General features: G+C 36.8%; 1 long non-coding RNA gene across 1 annotated transcript in view; it reads right to left on the reverse strand.

Moving 5' to 3' along the window:
• The window catches only part of LOC144457544 (uncharacterized), a 46652-nt gene extending 29543 nt beyond the window's left edge, over positions 1 to 17109 (reverse strand). The window contains exon 1 of the long non-coding RNA XR_013486929.1: positions 16794 to 17109. This is a non-coding gene — a long non-coding RNA (uncharacterized LOC144457544). The remainder of the gene's footprint in view (positions 1 to 16793) is intronic.
• Positions 17110 to 19428: the final 2319 nt, after the last annotated feature.

Below are 19428 nucleotides of genomic sequence, written 5' to 3' on the forward strand. Positions count from 1 at the left end.
ACACACACACACCCCAACTCCCTACAGTATCCTGTCCTGATATCCCATCCCACTCCTTCTGTTCTTTACTTTCTCTGGCCTAAAACTGGTCGTTCAGAGATGTGCCATGCTAGTGCCATGGGGTTGTCTGCCCTTGCATCTCTGGTGGTATGCTGTTGTTTCTCTTGGCATGGGCACTGGCCATTCAGAGTTTAGCAGAGCTGGTAGGTTGTGTGGCCCCTGGAAGGCTGTTGTTTCTGAAGGAAAGGCTGTAGCAGCCCTGACTATCCATCCCAGCAGGGAAACTTCCACAGCCTGGAGTTGGTCTCCATGGCACTGAAAAGGGGGGAGGTTGCACTGGGATTTGGAGGTGGGTTTTGTGATAAGCCCCTCTTGGGTCCTTGAGTCTACTAAGTAGCAGGCTAGCATGGGAGGAGTAAGAGAGATGCTGAATGAACTCAGAGTCGGAGAGCATCAGTTCATGGATTGGGGGTTTGGGGTTTTTTTGTTGTTCTTTTTACCTTCTTTTGGATTCTGGGTATCCTCTACCATTGAGACAACTCAAGTTTTATTTTTAGAGCATAATTTCAGTTTTGGAGAGGTTTGAGACATTGTGAGGATCAGAGATATTGCCTAGTCCTCTGTCTTATTCACATGACCCAGAAGCCCTGCTGGTTTTCTAGGATGTAGTTCCTCTAGACCTGCTGACAAGATGTCATTGAGAATAAGAAGATACTTTCTTATGAGTATGACTCATTTTTGGGTTTCATCTTCTTGTAACCATTTTTATTCTGTCTTTCCGGATCAAAAAATCATTTTCCTCAGAGGAGAAAATGGAAACAAGAGTTAGACAGTTCTGTCTACTCTTTATTATCCATTATTATCCTCCCATCCACTCAGTGTTCCCATCCATTTCTGATCCTTCATTGGCCTCCAACAAGGCCCCCCAAAAAGTACTTTTTTAGAATCATGGTATCCTTTTGAATGCATCTTCTATTTCCTGTGCTTGATTCCATAATATATGTGTGTATGTATACATATATGTTTTATGTAAAATATGTGTACCTGTCATATATGAATATATATTGTACATATCTGTATGTATGTGTATTTTACAAATCTAGGTTGATTAATGAGTTTCCTTCATAGCCACCCCAGTTCTCTTTAACAACTTCCCTTTTCCTGGTTATTAGAATCTTGGAATATTCTGTCTCCTTACTTGGAAACCCAGGTTTCCTTCAAGACTTACCCTCAGGTACCTCCTTCAGAAGTTCTTTTCCTGGTCCCCTCCAGATGCTAAATGCCTTACCCACCAAGGCTACTTTATATCTACTTTATGTTTAGTGTATACCTATGAAAGTAAATATTGTCTCCCCCTATGTATTAGTTCTTGAGGGTAGGAACAGTTTTTCTATTGTACAAACAAAATATACAAGGGGCAGCTAGGTAGTGCAGTGGATAGAGCACTGGCCCTGGAGTCAGGAGGACCTGAGTTCAAATCCGGCCTCAGACCAAATACTTGACACTTACTAGCTGTGTGACCCTGGGCAAGTCACTTAACCCCAATTGCCTCACAAAAAAAAAAGTTCCCTAATCAATTTGAGCTTAAAGGGTAGGAAGTCTATGTCTGGGATCAGAAAGCCCCTCTCCATAGAGAGGACAGACATGTTTATTGGCCTCAATGGCACCTAAAGAGGACAACTAGCAAGTGATTCACAAGTAGAAGATAGTGCATAATTGATCAACTAAAGTGTTGGAGCTAGGCACAGCTAGGTGGTGTAATGGATAGACCACCAGCCCTGGAGTCAGGAGGACCTGAGTTCAAATCCAGTCTCAGACCAGAGACTTGACACTTCCTAGCTGTGTGACCTAGGGCAAGTCACTTAATCCCAATTGCCTCACAAAACAAAACAAAACAAAAAATACATATATATACAGGTATCTCTAGTGCCTAACACAATGTCTAGAAAATGGTAGGTGCTTATAAATACTTGCTAAATAACATGACTAAAATACCATTTCCTCTGACCCAGAGATTCCAATACTAGGCTTACATCCCAAGGAAATCATTAATTAAAAGAAAATCCTGAAATATACCAAAATATTTCTAACAGCACTTTTTGTGGTGGCAAAGAATTGGCAACAGAGTAGGTGACCATTGATTGAGGAAAGACTAAACAAATTGTGGTATGTGAATGTGATGGAATATTAATGGGTTGTAAGAAATGATGATTATGATGAATACAGAGAAGCGAGGAAAGACTTAACTGAACAGATAGAATTCTGAAGTAAGCAGAGGGAAGAAAACAGCATACACAGTAACTACAATAATGCAAATGGAATGAATCACCACAAAACAATCAAAAGTAAATGTTGCAAAATAACAAAGGCTAAGTGTAGCCCCAAAGAAGAAATATGAGAAGGTACCTCTTCCCACAACCCCCCCAGTCCCACCACACTTTGCAAAGGTGAAGGATCCATGAGTGTGTAACAGTGCTTATATTTTCAACTTAGAGAGATGGATGGGGATAGATAGATTTTGCTGATTGTCTTTTCTTCATCTTTAAAAAAATATTGCTTGTCATATAGAGTAGCTTTCTGAGAGGAATTGGGGAAAGAATACAGGGGGAAATTTCAATGATCTAAAGACAAAAGATCAGTAAGATTATTTTAAATATGAATATTCAATTGATTGAATCATTTCTGTTTGTCTTTAGAATTGCATTCTTGAGCATCCCAATCTCTTGGGTCTATTTCCTCTGTAGAATTTTAAGCCATTACAGCCTACCCACACTGGAGGAACCCTAGCTCCTTGTAGCATTGAAATACACCATTACTAACATCTCATATATGTCCCTTCCTCTTTAACATGTATTGGTGAGTGAAAATACATCAATTTTTCTTTAACATTGAGATAGATAGATAGATAGATAGATAGATAGATAGATAGATAGATAGATAGATAGATAGATATAGACATAAATATTGATATTGATAGAGACCTCCCCATATCTGTACATCAGACTCTGTCCAGCTTTTCTCTCCTTCTCTAGCATGAATTCTAAGATTGAGTGATTCTCTGCCCCTAAAGTTCCTATCATTTCTACTTCAGTAACCAATATCATAACCTTCTTTGCATATAGTGAGAAACAGTGTGGTAAAGTGGGGCAAAGCCTATGTATGTAATAACTATGTGACCTTGGATCCTTGGCAGCTCTGTAAGGTGGTAAGTTGCAAAGTAGTTGCAGATCCATATTGGTAGAAAGAGCTTCCTTACCAAGGGAGGCTCCCAACATGATCAAAATCATAAGTCTGGACCAAATTACATATATTCTGTGTTACATGTATATGAGTAAGAATTCACTATCTGACTAGGTTTGATATTTTTTTTCAATGTAAAATAGTTTCAAGAAGCTTAGATTAATTCATTAATTCATTCAGAAAGCCTTAATTAAGTGCTTGCAGAAAGCCTTAATTAAGTGCTTGCTAAGTGTCAAGCACTAACTGGGCAGGGGGAATACAAAGGCAAAGGTCACTAAAGTAGATTCCTGAGCTAAATCTGGTACAAAACAGCCTCCATGGTTCTTCCTTCAAAGGACTTACCATGTCACACTCTAAAGCTTTACTCCATATTAGACCTGTTTTGATCTAGGAAATCTACCTAAATTCTTTAGACTATATCTCTCCCTGGCCATTTTAACTAATATCATGTAGGGCTAGAGAAAAAAATAAAGCCCTTATTTCTGCCTTTTGCCCTCATTTCTAGTTCTTGCCTTGAATTCTCTCTTGGTTTTACAAAATTGAGACTATGAACAACAGAGCTCAAAGTTTAATCCGATCTTTTTGTTTGTTTTAACTAATAGATATATACTTTCTCTCCTTTCTACCTCATACCCCATTGGAAAAGAAAAAAAGAAAAACAAAATCCTTGTAACAAATATGCTTAAGCAAATTTAACTAATTTCCTCAAGCAAAATTAATTCCCTCATTGGCCATTTCCAAAAAGGGTATAGCTCATTCTGTGCTCTGAGTCTGTCACCTCTTTAACAAGTATGTATTAATCATCCGCCATATATAAGGCATTGTGCTAGACACTGGGAATAGAAAGACTGATGGGGAGGATTACAACTTGCAAAGAGCTTAGAAAAAGAATTTTCTAAGGAGAAAGAAGGCACCATTATTAACTGGGAAGACCCACCAGTTTAGGAAGCACCATAAACACTGGGGTTAAGTTTCCCATGTGTGGAGAGATAAGAGATGGGCAAGCCCTTTCAATGGATTCAATGGGAGATAATTTTTACATTTTAAAAAATAGGTTGAATATGTCATATAGTATTAACTCTTGTCAATTGAAATTGCTCAAATCTTCTTCAATTTGAAGGACACACAGAAGCTGAAAAGGTATGGAGAATCGGCCTCTGACCTTTCACTTGAAAGAAGTTGTTTTGTTTTTTAAACAAAGCTTGTGTAGGAAGAATTCCTAAGAAAACAGGATTTCCCATCCATTCAATGGGGCTACTAATTAACTGTGGACCCTGAGACCAAATTCAATTCTTCTTGAAACAGTTCTGAACAAATTATCCCATAATTTCTATGGTTTGGACAGGAAATTCTATGGCTTGGACAGGAAATTCCAATAGGAATAGAAAAATCTTATGTTGCTAATGATGTCTTAATTGCCAAACCTCCCCGTTTCTCAATCTTCATCTTTCTTGAATCCTCTGCAGTATTTGGTACTGTTGGTCACCCTCTCTTCTTAGATATTCTCTTCTATGTTTTTTGTATTTTTCTCCTGGTTCTCTTACCTTGTCTGACTGCTTCTCTTCAGTCTCCTTTTCTTTAATCATCATCCATGTTGCATCAACTGGTTGTCCTGGGTCCTCTTCTTTTCTTTCTCTACATTCTCATTTGATAATTTCATTACCTCCTCTCTGCCAATGACTCTGAAATCTGTGTATCAAGCATAGTTTCTGTAAGCTACAGACCCACATCACAAACTGAATATGGGACATTTAAGACTGGATGTCCCATAGGCATCACAAACTAAACATATCCCAAACACAACTCATCTTCCAACCCTTTTCCAAACATCCCTATTGCTGTAAAGGGCACCTCTATCTTTCTAGACATTCAGATTTGCAGCCTCAGTGTCATCTCTGACTCCTCTCAATCAGTCCAAATACCAAATCAGTTCCCAAATCTTTTCATTGCCATCTCCAAAGCATCTCAGTATTTTCTCTCCTCACCATTCATATATTCACCACATTATTACAGGCCCTCATAACCTCTTGTCTGGTCTATTGCAATAGCTTATTTGGTGTCCCTACATCAAGTCTTTCCCTTCTACGATCCATCTTCCACATAGCCACTGAAGTGCTTTTCCTAAAGTGTAGTTCTGACCATCATCATCCTCCCCCCCTCTGCACCGAGGAAGCTTCTTAATACCTCCCGTATCAAAGCATTTACATCTCTTCACAACTTGAAAACTGCATTTCCAATCTTTTTACATATTAACACCCCCTTCTGCTCAACCCCCTCCAAGCAAATTCCATAGTGGCCTACTTGTTCTGTACTTATGCTGCTCCATCTCTGGTCTCCCTGCCTTTCCACTGACTGTCCCCCATGCCTGGAATTCACTTATTACCTCCAATTTTCAGAATCCCTGCTTTTGATCCCAGTATCAAAACTCAACTCAATGCCACCATCTATCTACATGCAGGTCCTGATCCCATCAGCTCCTAGAGCCTTCCCTCCCAAACTAGCTAGCATTTAGTTCTTTATTCATTTATTTATTTAACTTCCAAAATAAATTTATTTTCATTTGCACATAGTATGCACATAGTTATACACATTGTCTCCCTCCATTAGTATGTAAACTCCTAGAGGCATCAACTGGTTTCACTTCTGTCTTCACTTCAGGTCCAGGGCCTGACAGATAGCAGGCTTTTTAATAAATACTTATTTCTCAGTCAGGTGACTGATTCCTCTTGACTTCTTTGTTGTCTACTAAGTAAAATTAACATTTGCTAGCATGACATTCAAGATCCTCCACAACGTGGCCACTTCATACCTTTCCACTATCTCACATGATTCCCTTGTCATATTTTCTACACAAGATAAACAGGACAACTTTATGTCCCCCATCCACATTCCATGTTTTGTCATCTCCAGACTTTTGCTCAAGAGTGTTTCCTGTCTCTGGAATGTCACCTGTTCCATTACCTCCTCTTGAAATTCTCCTCATTCTTTAAGAGACAAAATCATGAAGAGAAAATAGTTCTTCAAATAAAAAGCTTAATTACAAGATGATGTATATATATCTAATACCACCCTTCATGTTCAGGAAATTATAATTTCTAATATAAATATTAAAAGATATAACCCATATATAAATAAAAGCTCTTTGGGGGAGAGGGAATCCTCAATAATTTCTAAGAGATTAAAGGGGTCTAGAGACTAAAAATTTTGAGAACCAGTGTTTTAGAGCAATGAAGAACCTTCCTGATTTTGGGGGTATAAAGTCTTCCTATAAATTAATAAACCAGGACAGTATCATTTTGAAGAGCAGTGGACTTACAGTCAGAGAGACTGAAAATGTGTGATGAAATAAATTTTTATTGATGTCTTTTGTTTTTTTCATCATCACAGTTATCCCCAGTATCTTTCCCAGAGAGTCATCCCATATAAGAAACAGTATTTTTTAAAGACAAAAAAAAAAGAAAGAAAAAAGATGAGAGAAAAAAATCAGCACAATTAATGAATACATTGAGAAAAGTCCCAAAAAATGCAGTGTGTAATGCTTGTGGACCTCCTGCCTCCACGAAGGGGTGGTTTGGGGGTATCTTTTCATTTTGAAGGTGTCATGCTTTATAATTTTGTTGTATTTAGTTTTGATTTTTTTCTGCTTGTGGTTCTTTCCATGTACATTGTTGTACTTACTGTGTTGTAGTACACCTCATCTATTTTCTTAGCTCTGCTTACTTTACTCTGAATCAGTTCATGAAGATCTTTCCATGATTCTCTGTATTCATCACATACATCAATTCTTACAGCACAATAATATTCCATTACATTCCTATACCACAATTTGTTTAGTTAATTGATGGGCATCTGTTTTGTTTTTCAGTTCTTAGATATCACAAAAAAAGTGCTGCTATAAATATTTGGTATATGAGGACTTTCTTCTTATCAGTGGTTTCCTTGGAGAATAATGTTATGGTCCTTTATGTGTTGAAAGAAGTTAATTTAAATAGAAGCATTTAGTAAGCTAGTTGTTTGAATTGATGTTTAATGTCAAATTTCTAATAAAACATTCAACCAAAATTATTGGTGAGGAAAGAGTAATATTGATCTGAATGAAGACTAGAGCCCTCAGAGTTGTAAATGGGTATGATATCTACCACATGGAAAGATTAATTGAGCTTTTGATGAAAGTCATTAATGGGCTGCTTTGCATTCAGTATGTAAAAACTTGTGGTGAGACTAGTAATTACAATGATGATTTGTGTCTACATTCTAAAGAAGTTCCTTTTTCCTGAACTTGGTCCCATAAACTCTTTTGAAATGGTTGCTAATTATTTCCAAGAAGAGGAACAGCTTAAAGGTCATCATTCTTCAGCAGTGTTGCCCAAAGTCAAAGGGGAAAAAGGCAAAAGAAAAAAAAGGGAGGGGAATCTTGTGCATGTACTCTTTGTGTTCCTGGGAATACCAAAGGTCCAGCTATTGCATGCAAGAAAAATGTGGAAAAAATGTTTATGTCAGTGAATTATATATCATGAAAAGACCTTAAGAAATTAACCAATGTACCCAGTTTCTTAAGGTAGGATAATACCTGGGCAATTTCAGACATTTAAACATTTGAACTTACAATGTTTTAAAATTTAATTTACATTGCTTTCACTTTTCAATATGCCTCCAATATAACCTTCCTTTGTAACAAAGTACATGTAAGCAAAATGAACCAACTCTGACCATGTCTGAAGGTATATAAACCCATTTCACATCCATAATGCATTACTTTTCTACCAAGAGGAGGGAGGTATGTTTTATCATCAGTCATACATAATCAAGACTGACAAGGCTAAAATCTTAGTCTAATTTTTTGATACTTTTTGTTTCCATGTTAAATTCACTTTAAATATATCCTTTCTTCACATCCCACTCACCCAGTGAGCAATCTCCTGTAACAAAGAGTAAAAAAAGAAAGAGGGAGGAAAAAAGCATTTCAACAAAACTAACCAACACTTTAACTATATCAACAATATGTGCAATATTCCACACCCAGAGAGTCACTCACTTCTTAACATAGGGGAGCGAGATACATTTTCTTAACACTTCCTCAATGGCCTGGCATTTTATAAAGGAAATTCAAATATGCACCCTCTAGACTTTCTAGGTAAGAGACCCTGAACAAAGCAGTCCATGTCTATGAGGCTTGGTTACTCTTATCTGTAAACACAGGATAATAATATTTGTATTACCTACCTCATAGGGTTATCATAAAGACCAAAAGAGATGATGTGCTTTGCACCTAAAAACTTCTGCTACAGACCTAGGCAATTACTATCATCGTAACCCCCAGTGAAATAGGACATTCATTAAGCATTTACTCACAGTGCTAGACACTGAGGTTACAAATAAAAGCAAACAAGACAGTCTCTTCCCTCAAGGAGCTTACAATCCAATGGGGGAAGAAAACATATGAAGGGAAAGTAGAAATAAGAATGATACAGCAGTACATGGAGAGTATCTGGAAAGTGGTCTGGAGGCCTGGGTCCAGGCCCAGCAAAGTAAGGTAAAAAAGCTCACCTATCAGAGCCAGGGGACTCAGGTGCCAGAGTCCAACGTTATAGATGGGAAGAGGTAGAAATGATATTTCCAGTGGAGAAAGGCTGGAATAAAGGTGACCAGGAAGAGGAATAGAGGTCTTGGCCTGGTAACAAAATCCCACAAAGATTAATAAACTTGCTTGTGGTCACACCTGAGCCATTACAAGACTCTATTTGATTTAAACCATGATTCCATTCTTATTTTTTGTTGTTGTGTTTTCTTTTTTTGGTAAGGCAATTGGGGTTAAATGACTTGCCCAGGGTCACACAGCTAGTGAGTGATAAGTGTCTGAGTCTGGATTTGAACTCAAGTCCTCTTGACTCCGAGGCTAGAGCTCTATCCATTATGCCACCTAGCTGCCCCTTCCATTCTTATTTTTTAAACCACAGTATTCATTATGATTTATAGCTTCAATAAGGTCTCTGTGTCTGAGTTGTAGAATTGTATCAACAATTAAAAGCCATGGAAATCCTTCCTAGGTAAAGTTGCGATCAACTTTACTGTTGAGATTCAGACTTTCCTGGGGCAGCTAGGAATCAGGAGGACCTTAGTTCAAATCCGACCTCAGATACATTACACTAACGAGCTGTGTGACTCTGGGCAAGTCACTTAACCCCAATTGCCTAAAACAGATGCAGACTTTTCCCTCTTTAAATATAAGAAAACTGAGGCTCTGAGGGAGAGCTGATTTGTTCAAGATCAGCACTTAAAAAGTAGAAAGTCAGTTTTAGAACTAACAAAGGTTTTCTACTCCTTGTAAAATTCCAAGACACTGGAGAAGAGCCAAGGGGCTGTACCTTCTTCCTTTCTTTGAAGAATTATGGGTGTAGAATTACATGTACTATCAGACACAGTCAGCATGTTGGTTGGTTCATCAAAATATAGAGAGTGACTGAAGAGGAGGTAAAGGGCTAGGTGCTGATGTGAAACTTATAAAACAAAGGTGGGGGACTGAGGAAGAAGGCAATAAAAGAGAAAAACATTTGCATGTTGCTTCCTGAAATTGTGAGAGACTATGGACGGTAAAACCCCCTGAGGAACAGGGAGGAAGGTAAATGCTGGAACTGGACTCCAAAGATCGACAGTAGCACAAGTTAGTCACTGGAGGTTTTCAGAATTATTCACTTAAGTTGTTTTAAATAATAAGAATGGCTGAGTACTTCCTATGGCATAATCAAGACAACAAACATTTTATCAAAGCACTATTAAGGGTGAGGCACTAAGTTAGAACTGGCTTTAAAAAACAAAAATAAAACAACTCCCAGCTCTCAAGTAGTTTGCAATGCAGGGATGCAATCAAGGGATTGTGGAGGACTTAAAGAAAATAATCATAACTGTCAGTTCTAAAGTTTGCTATATACATTATTATTACAACATAAAATGAAGCATGTTATCATTACATTAAGTGATAAAGTATGTAAATTACTTTACAAACCTTCAATCACTTCAGAAATGTGAACCATTTTTAATTAATAATAATAAAAGTGTATAAATGTAAAACTATGTTTAATGTGAATGTATATGTATAGCTTATGTCAGATTGCATGGTGTCTTGGGGTGGGGGAAGGAGAAAAATTTGGAACTCAAAATCTTATGGAAGAGATAAAAATAAATAAATAAGTGAATAGAAAAATAAATGTTTGGTAAAATTCACTTGTTAAAAAATAGTAAAAGTGTATAAAACAAAAATCCCTGCCACAGAACCATCGACTTGAATCCTACAACCTTAGAACTGAAAGAGGATTTTTGAGATTATTTAGTTCAGCTTCTTTTAGCCCTCTGGTGATTTCTGGCCTCATCAAGGAATGAAACAGATGAAGAGTTCATTGAGGGAGCAAAGTAGCCTGGGCTCACCGCCACATGAGAGGGAAGGAGATAAGAAGCTCTTTGACAAAATGAACCCCCTCACCCTTGCCTCTGGAACACCTATCTTTCTTCAAGGCTACGATCAAGTGCCACCTTTTACAAGGGGGTATTTCCTGATTCTCCCAGCTGTTAATATCAGCCCCAATCACTGTGTATGTGTATGTATATATTGTGTATGTGTGTTAATGTGTGTGCGTATGTGTCTATATGTTTGTGTGTATGTACTTGCATATGCATGTGTATGTATGTGTTTGTGTGCTTGTATGAATGTGTGTTTACATGTATGTGTTTATATGTGACATGCACGCGTGTGTATATGTATGTGTGTGCATATATTTATGTATATGTATACATATGCATGTATAAATGTTTGCATTTTAATTTTTGCACATATACTATATTCATTTATCTGTGAATATGTAAGTTCCTTGAGGGCATGTATTTCCTCATTTTTGTATTTGTCTTCCCAACAAGAAGGGGGGGGCAGGGTTTGCAGCAGTAATTATAGCTTCTTAAATAATAGTTCCATCTTCACTCAAAAGCTCTCCCTTTTTCAGGATTATGCCCCTACAGCTAAGGTGGAGATAGAAGGAGGGGGTGGAGAAGCGGGTTGGGGGAGGGGGGGTGGAGAGAGACAGAGAAGAGACAATCAGAGAGAAGACAGAGATAGCCAGAGACAGTGAGAGATAGACAGAGAGAGCAAGAGACAGGAATCTACAATTATCTATAATCACAATGCTTTACAACTTGATTTTTCTCCATTAATTATTTTTTAACTATTTCTCCTTCCCTAGAAAACACTCTGGAACTCTGAAAGTAAGATTTCACTGACATTAAAAGAGAGAACATCTAATAGTATGAGGTGGTTGAATGGATATAAGCCAGTAAAGAAGTCAGGAAAAATAAGGATTGAAACAAAGCCATTGATTCTGGTGACTAGAAGGTCACTGGTGACCATAGAGAACAGTTTCAGTAGAGTGATGAGGTTTATTAAACCTCCTTGTAAAATTGTTGTCTTTGCCATGAACTTTTTTTTTAAAAAAAGAAGATATCTGGAGAAGCAATACTTCAACCCAAAGGAATGAATCTCTAGGCAAAATTTCATTTATAAATGGCAGGCCACGTGCTATGTTTACTTTTAAGGCCAGCCCCAGACATGGAGTGCAAACTAGATTAAATTATTTTTAGCTCCACCTACATGGCCAGTTTTAGTCAAGCTGGAAACCAGATATGGAGTACAAGTTAGCCTTTTAAGGTTAAAAAAGAGTTTTCCCCAAACTGCACAAAATTAATTTATCAAATGTGCTGATAGTTTTCAGTGATGACACTGACTGCCCATGCTGTTTACTCTGGAACAGGTCATGAAAATAAACTCAAATTTTGAGTGGAAGGATGGTTTAGTAGAAAGAGCAATGGAGTTAGAGTCAGGACATCATGTTTCTGTCTTGTTTTGTTATTCCCAACCTGTGTGACCCTTGCCTGAGCCTCTGTTTGCTCACCTATAAAATAAAAAGGTGGGATTAGATGACACATTCTGTCATTCTGCGCTTTCTGCCCAGTGCAGCTTAGAAGCCTGTGTTAGGAGCCAAACTGGGCTGACTGCTCTCTACCCTCTGTAACAGGAAGTTTGGAAAGTAAGAAGAGTCAATGGATGAGAAGATGCGCCTCTACAAATAAGAATATGTATCAGTGGGGACTGGTTAGACTGAAAGGAAGAAGTCGTATGTCATACTCTGCAGTCTTATGTCATAGTCAGCAAGGTCCTGAAGCCCTTTTAGATAGTATTGAAACAACATCTAAATGTCTCTGATGGTGAGCTAATTACTTTTATTAGCAAGCTATGTTTATTCAATCCAATCAATTCTATAAGAACCTAATATTAAAATTATTTTTCCTTCTCTACTCAATAAACTCCAACGTCTCCCTTTTGCTTTTAGGATGATATATAAACTCATATTTTGCTTTTAAAACCCTTCAAAATCCAACTTTCTAACCTTGTTTAGCATGCCTAAAGTCCAACCTTTCTAAAGTCTAAATACATTGGCCTTCTTACTGTTTCCAATCCACATCCTTCCATTTCCCTTGCATGCCTTTGTATTGCCTCACCCCCATGCTTCCCTCTTTACCCCCACCTTTTAGAATCCTTTGTTTCATTCAAAACTCAGTTCAAGTGCCATCTTCTGCTTGAGACCCCTTCCTATTTCTCTCAGTTACTAATATTCTCCTCCCCAGATTACTTTGTCTTTATTTCACACATGTAAATTGTGTGTGCTGCCCATTCAAGATATTGATGTCTACATAGATTGTCTAAATCAGTCTTGTGGGGAGCATTGATAGATATGATCTGAGGTCTAGGATGCTCTTGAAGAGGGAAGCCAGCACAATAGATGGGAAGAAAGGGAAGAAAGGCTGACAATCCCCTGAGTGCCACCAAGCTAGGCATTCTTTCCTCCATTTTCCAAGTCATTACTAGACTAGAATTCTATTTGTCCCCCCAACCTCCCAGTATAGATGATCTTGGTGTATATAGATTCAAAACGAATCCATATCCTGGAAGGTTCCTTAAAGAGGGGAAGAATGCCCGAAGCCTATTCTCACTGGCTTGGCTCTTTCCCACCAAAAGACCTTCCCAAATAATGAATAGTAAGTAAATCCATTTATCCAAGTATGTAGAGAACAGAAATCAGATTAGAGTAAAGCAGAAAATACATAGAGTCAATGAGTTCTTTAGATTAAAGCAAGATAGGATCTCAGCTCAACCAAGAGAGAAGCCCTCATCTTATCCAACAGGAAATTCCCTAATGTCTCTAGGAAGACAAATTGAAAATCAGGGACATGTTGAGGATCTGGCTTCTCTTACACATCCACAGATTCTAAAGTCTGTCTTTCTTTCCACATGTCTGAAATTGGTTTCTAAAAGAGTTTGGTACAACATATGTCCTCTCTCAAAGAAGGAATGCCTCTCCTCTCCAAAGCACTCACACCAACTCCACACACATACACACACACACACACACACACACACACACACACACAGATGATTATGGTGAGGATGATGAGTGGAAGTTTGTTTACAGTATGGATAGGGTAAAGATATAAGACTAGTGAATCAAGAGTCTTTGATCAAAGCCACCAGAGATCAATGAGTAAACAAAAGAGTGACATCCATTTGACTGAAGTCCTTTAGTAAAATAGCAACTACTTTCTAGAAAAGGTTAGGCTAAATTCAGGTGTAGGTCCAGGTGGGTATTCTCAGGTCAACATGTAGGGTTATATTTCCAGTTCTTTCCATAGGTCATAAGATTTCTAACTAGAAGAAACTTTAGTGATTATCTAGTATTCTAAGATATAGGGATCTAAGGTATAAAGAATCTTTAACACCATCTAGCCCAGGGAGGACAGAGGGCTACCTTAAAAAAAAAAAAAGCAGAGTTGTGGTTTGGACATAGATCCTCTGACTCCAAAGGTCAGATGGGTGGCACAATGGATAGAGCCCTGGGCCTAGAGTTAGCATCTTTGCTATACCAGTACAGCCTAAGCCTCCAGCCTATTTCAGTGGCTTAAATCAGTGGTATCACTCAGTGTCACATTTCACTTATGAGGTAACAACTCACCAAATTTCTCCTATAAAAAATACAGTATTTATTTCATCATCCTTAATTTCCAATCACATGATTTTCATAAATTTTTTGTTTGACCCTCTTACAGTCTTGTAATGGTTACACAGAAACGAGCTGAGACCATAATACCCTTAAACTCTAACTATTAATCATTTCTCAAACTGATTCTATACAACATTCTGTCTCTGAAAACTGTATTTCTTTACAATACATTTCCTCAGTTTTTAATTAATAAAATTTGTCCCTTTAAGCCATCAGATATTCACCTACAAATGAGGCACCGCCTTTGTCTTTTACATGGTGATTAAGTCTTTATATTTATACTATAGTTCTATTCTAAACTGCTCAAATTCAATCTGAAAACTGTTTCTTTACACATGTATTTTAGTCATTTTATTAAATCAAAATTCTTTTCCTGCTCCTTTTAGCCTACAAACTATTGATCTATAAAAATAGTAATACCTTATATCCTTTACCAGTTCATTTAATTTTTTTTTCACACAAAAGTATTTTTTTCTGTCCCTTTCAGCAGTACTTTATAGGCAGTCCTTTAAAGGGACAATACTTTAAAGTGGCAGTACTTTAAAGGTGAACCACAAATCCCAATTTGAAACAGAGTCTACTCTAAGAAAGAGACAAACAAAATCAGGGTATGTGTATCTATGGTTTAATTTCTCTCAAGCTGGCTTGACATGCATGGCATTGTAGTTCAGTCCAAAACTGGGCCCCCTTAAAGGGGCCAGTTCAGAACTGGCTCAATTTGGGATTTGGGGGTACAGCCTTATATGCCTTTTGAAGAGTAAATGTTCCCAAGGGGTGCCAATCGGCTGTGATTGATCGACATACTAGAAATTGAGTTATATTAAAATGAGGTCTTGAGTACACACCTTAGATCACAGCCCACAGGGCTAGATATCTCCTAACACCAAATGAAATACCACCCCCAGTTTGGGGAGTCTGTCTTCCAAACCTGAGTAGGATAAAATCAGTTCGGGCCTGGGTTGAAGTTTGACCAAGATAAGAAGATTCAATGTAATCTCATTATAAGAGATTTCCTTCTGAAGAGCTTTGATCAGAAGGCTGGTAAGGAGGAGCTCTGAGTCTCCAAGACACAGATTACCAAAATGAATCATTTTTCAGATTCCTCCACCTGATTCTAATGAAAGGCATAGCCTTCTCAATTAATCAGTAACTGTTATAGTTAATGCTTCATCAAGGGGTTTTGGGGACTTATAATAAGATGTGAGAGGGGAAGGAGAAACTGATCAACTCATTGACAAATTAAAAGGGGGCAGTCCCCTTAGTAAGTACAGATACAAGGACCCAAAGGGAAAAAGTAAAAATAGATAGTCCATTTAAGACATCTCATACAGTTGTCTTGATTTTGGGATATCATCTGATGAAGTTTTCTGGTCTGAGTGCTGTTCAAGCAGTGTCCAACAGACTATCTTCTTGTAGAAATCCTCTTTCTTGTGTCCATTCTCCTACAAGATTGATCTTAACACATTTTTAAATTACCTTGCCAATAATGGGGTCAAATAATGAAAATTAACTCGACCCTTATGTCTCTATTATTATAAAATCAAAATTGGAACCTTGGCCAATTGTCATGTTTAAGAAACTCAAATAAAAAACAGGAAAATTAGAACCCAGTTGTTTTTTTTCATTTGCTTGTTTTTTGGTGAGGCACTTAGGGTTAAGTGACTTGCCCAGTGTTACACAGCTACTAAGTGTCAAGTGTCTGGAGCCAAATTTGAACTCAGATCCCCTTGACTCTAAGGCTGGAGCTTTATCCTCTGCACCGCTTAGCTGTCCCTAGAACCTAGTTTTTATACTTCACATTCATCTCCCCAACAGGAGGGAGATTCCAATACGGAATTAATAGCAACGCTTTTTATTTAATACATTGAGTGATCAATTTAAAAACAGTACGTATCAATAAAACAATTCCAACTTCTGGTCATGTTCAAATAAATAACCCCTAATTAAAGTGGATGCTTCCTCTAAAGCATTTACAAGATAGACCACAAGCCATTCTTCTTTTAACATTAACTAATTGTAACAAAATGAGACAGGTAAGATATTAACTATTAACTAAGTAACAGAATAATATCCTGGTTTCACTAATCCTTGGCCTAATTATCCCCATACCGTTATGATGAATTAAAGGACCCTAACTTATACAAGAATATACTAGTAACAGATGTCAAGGCTAAACACTTAATTCTAAAATTCTAGGCCAAATAGCTCAATCTTATGCTTGCATCTTACTATGGTAACTTCAGATATTCCAGCATCAATCTATTATATAATAGATTTAATATTGTGCTTATAAAACTTTTGATTATAGAAATTTGCCATAAAAAAATAGGGACATAACAGAAAGGGAACAATATTTCCCTAACTTCATGTCAATCCAAAGCAAAAGTGATGCAGATGGCCAACTGCATTGAGCCAGGCTTAAGTCATAGTAGGGAAATTGAGTCAGGAGAATCCTACCTCAGCTCATGCAGAGTAGTCATTCTTCGGACCTTCCCATAAGACCACCCTCTGCAGTTCATAGATGCAGTTCATGGATCCCACAGGGTTGCTGACATCATGGATTAGTGGTTCAATAGCATTGTTTAATAACCGTACCTGGAGTCAGACTCAGAATAACAGTTTCATAAGGTCTTGAATAGCAAGTTCCAAATAATCAAAGTTTCAGAAATGACTATAATCTCACATTGGTTAGGGAACATCTTTAAGGTGAGCCTTAAATAGTTTGCATGCACTCCTACACATGTTCTAGTTCCTGATTAAATAACATCATGAGTAAAATCAAATTTCCATTAAGATCATAAGTTACTACTCTAATAGATTTGCATGTCTTTCTCAAGCTTATTTATCCTTCTCTAATCATACTTAATCTGAAAGAATGAGACACTTCAGGAATTGAATCTTATACATGTGATAAGTACAAACACTAATTTTAACCCTTGGTAGGCCAGGGAATTAATTCAGATCAAAACTGCAAGATCTTCCTAACTTCCAACTCGTAGTAATTAATACCTCTGATGCTGCTCCCATTGAGCTGCTGTCTCAGACTGTTTCTCTCAAACCAACCATTAAGGACAGTCCAAAGATACAAGAAAGCGAGGAATGAAACTCAAAATTCACAGTAGGTTTGGACATAATTGTCATCAATATGAAATTATTACTTGCAACAAATTAGCTTGCAAATGGAAATTTAGTAGGCCTTTTAAAAATCACACAGAAGATTTTGCAAAACATTTCTTCATAAAAGTATTTCCCTTTCTTAAAAACAGATTACAATTATCCTGTTACTATAACAAACTAAATTAATTATAAGAAGATTTTGTAAGGTCCTTTCTTGCCCAATTACCAAGTTTCCTTTCACAAAAATACCTTTACAAATATTTGATTTAAACATAACTCTAAATAGCTTAGCTAACAATCTCAAATTTCATAAGCGAGAACCAAATAATTTTAGCTGAAACTTCCTGCCAAATATAGATAAAACTTAAAAGTTTATGATTTCTTAAATTACAGTATTTCAAAATGGTCAGATAGAATGACCTAACAACTTCCTAACCCATTCTTTTTTTTTGACAGTACAATTCTTAATCTAACAACATCTGCATCATAAGAGCAATTGCTTTTCTAACAACATAGGTGATACAATTGTTTACCAAATTGCACAACTTAGAAATGTAACAATACCCTACACATTATAATGTATTTAAAACTTGAACAACCCATTATCAATTTAGGTAAATGCATTTCTAAATCACCTTGCACAGAGAATCATTCATCTCATCATTAATACGTTGAAACTACAATCTGAAACCACTTTATACATTTTCATAATAGCCAAGATTTCAAATGAAAAATCTGCTCATAGTAAATATCAGTATTATTATTATTACTTATTTATAACCAAATATACTTCATTAAATGTTAACAGTTTGCAAAAAGTTTTTTGACATCCTTTTTTTTTTAAGGCCCAATTCATATGAAACAAATTGAGATTAAAATTGCTTTAGCACCATTTGTACCTCACAATGGTCTCTCAAATTTTACAATCTAAGAGAATTTTAGAACTACAATACAATTTAGAAATACAAACAATAAACTTCATATGATATTTATTGCATTTTTAGATTATCACATATCACATATAGAAATTATTGGTCTTATTACTTTTGGTACTTTAAAACTACTTTAAAGTTATCAGGTATGTAAAAATTACATTAAATTAGAGAAATAATAATAATGTCATATCTAGCATATGCCAGTCATTGTACAATCATGTGATCCTTGCAAATCCCTGGGAAGTGGGTTCCACTATTATTCCCTTACAGAACAGTAAACTGAGGTAAATAGACTTAAATCAAATCAAATCTGGATTTGTAATCGCTAATGATAAACATTTAAAAATTTTTCCAATAGTCTTGGCCCTTTAAAAGGAAATATCCACAAATTCATATATTCCCTTAAAAAAAAAAAAAGACACATGGCTATAGATTCCTACCTCTGAATAGCTCCCCCCCCTTTTTTTTTCTCTACTTCCTTAAGAGAGCTCAAATCCTGTCTCTGTTTTTGAGGCTTATCAGATAAAAAAAGCTACCCTAAGCATTTCATCCTCCTGGGAGTTTCAGGCTGATGTATATAAGTTTTACAAACAGTTTAAAATCACCTGTAAGCATTCAGGTTAGCTAAGAGTTTGGCTCAAGCAAAGATATCTGAGGAATTTGAATCAATGCTGACAGAGTGTGGTCAGTTTCCCCCAGGCAGACAGGGAAACACTTTAAGATTTTATATAATAATCTCAAATCACAATAATCAATATCTTTACCATAGCCAATATTTGTGTAAGGTTAGATTTAATAAGGTTTTCCTACAGGTTTAGGCTGAAAAGTGGGTGGTCTTCTAACCCTCTATAACTTTATTGGTTTTCAAATCAAGCTACAAAAATTTTTTTTCGACCTTTCTACTTAAAACGAAATCAAACTTCCTCACACCGTGATCTAAAGCTGACACAAAGGCACCCAGAACAACCATCCAAAGATGGGGGCTTAGAGCATGTGGGCTTGCTGCAGACCACCCCATTCCCATCTATTCTCAAACCGTT

Source organism: Phascolarctos cinereus, unplaced genomic scaffold, assembly GCF_003287225.1.
Source record: "Phascolarctos cinereus isolate Bilbo 61053 unplaced genomic scaffold, phaCin_HiC Scaffold_5;HRSCAF=322, whole genome shotgun sequence".
Taxonomy (NCBI): domain Eukaryota; kingdom Metazoa; phylum Chordata; class Mammalia; order Diprotodontia; family Phascolarctidae; genus Phascolarctos; species Phascolarctos cinereus.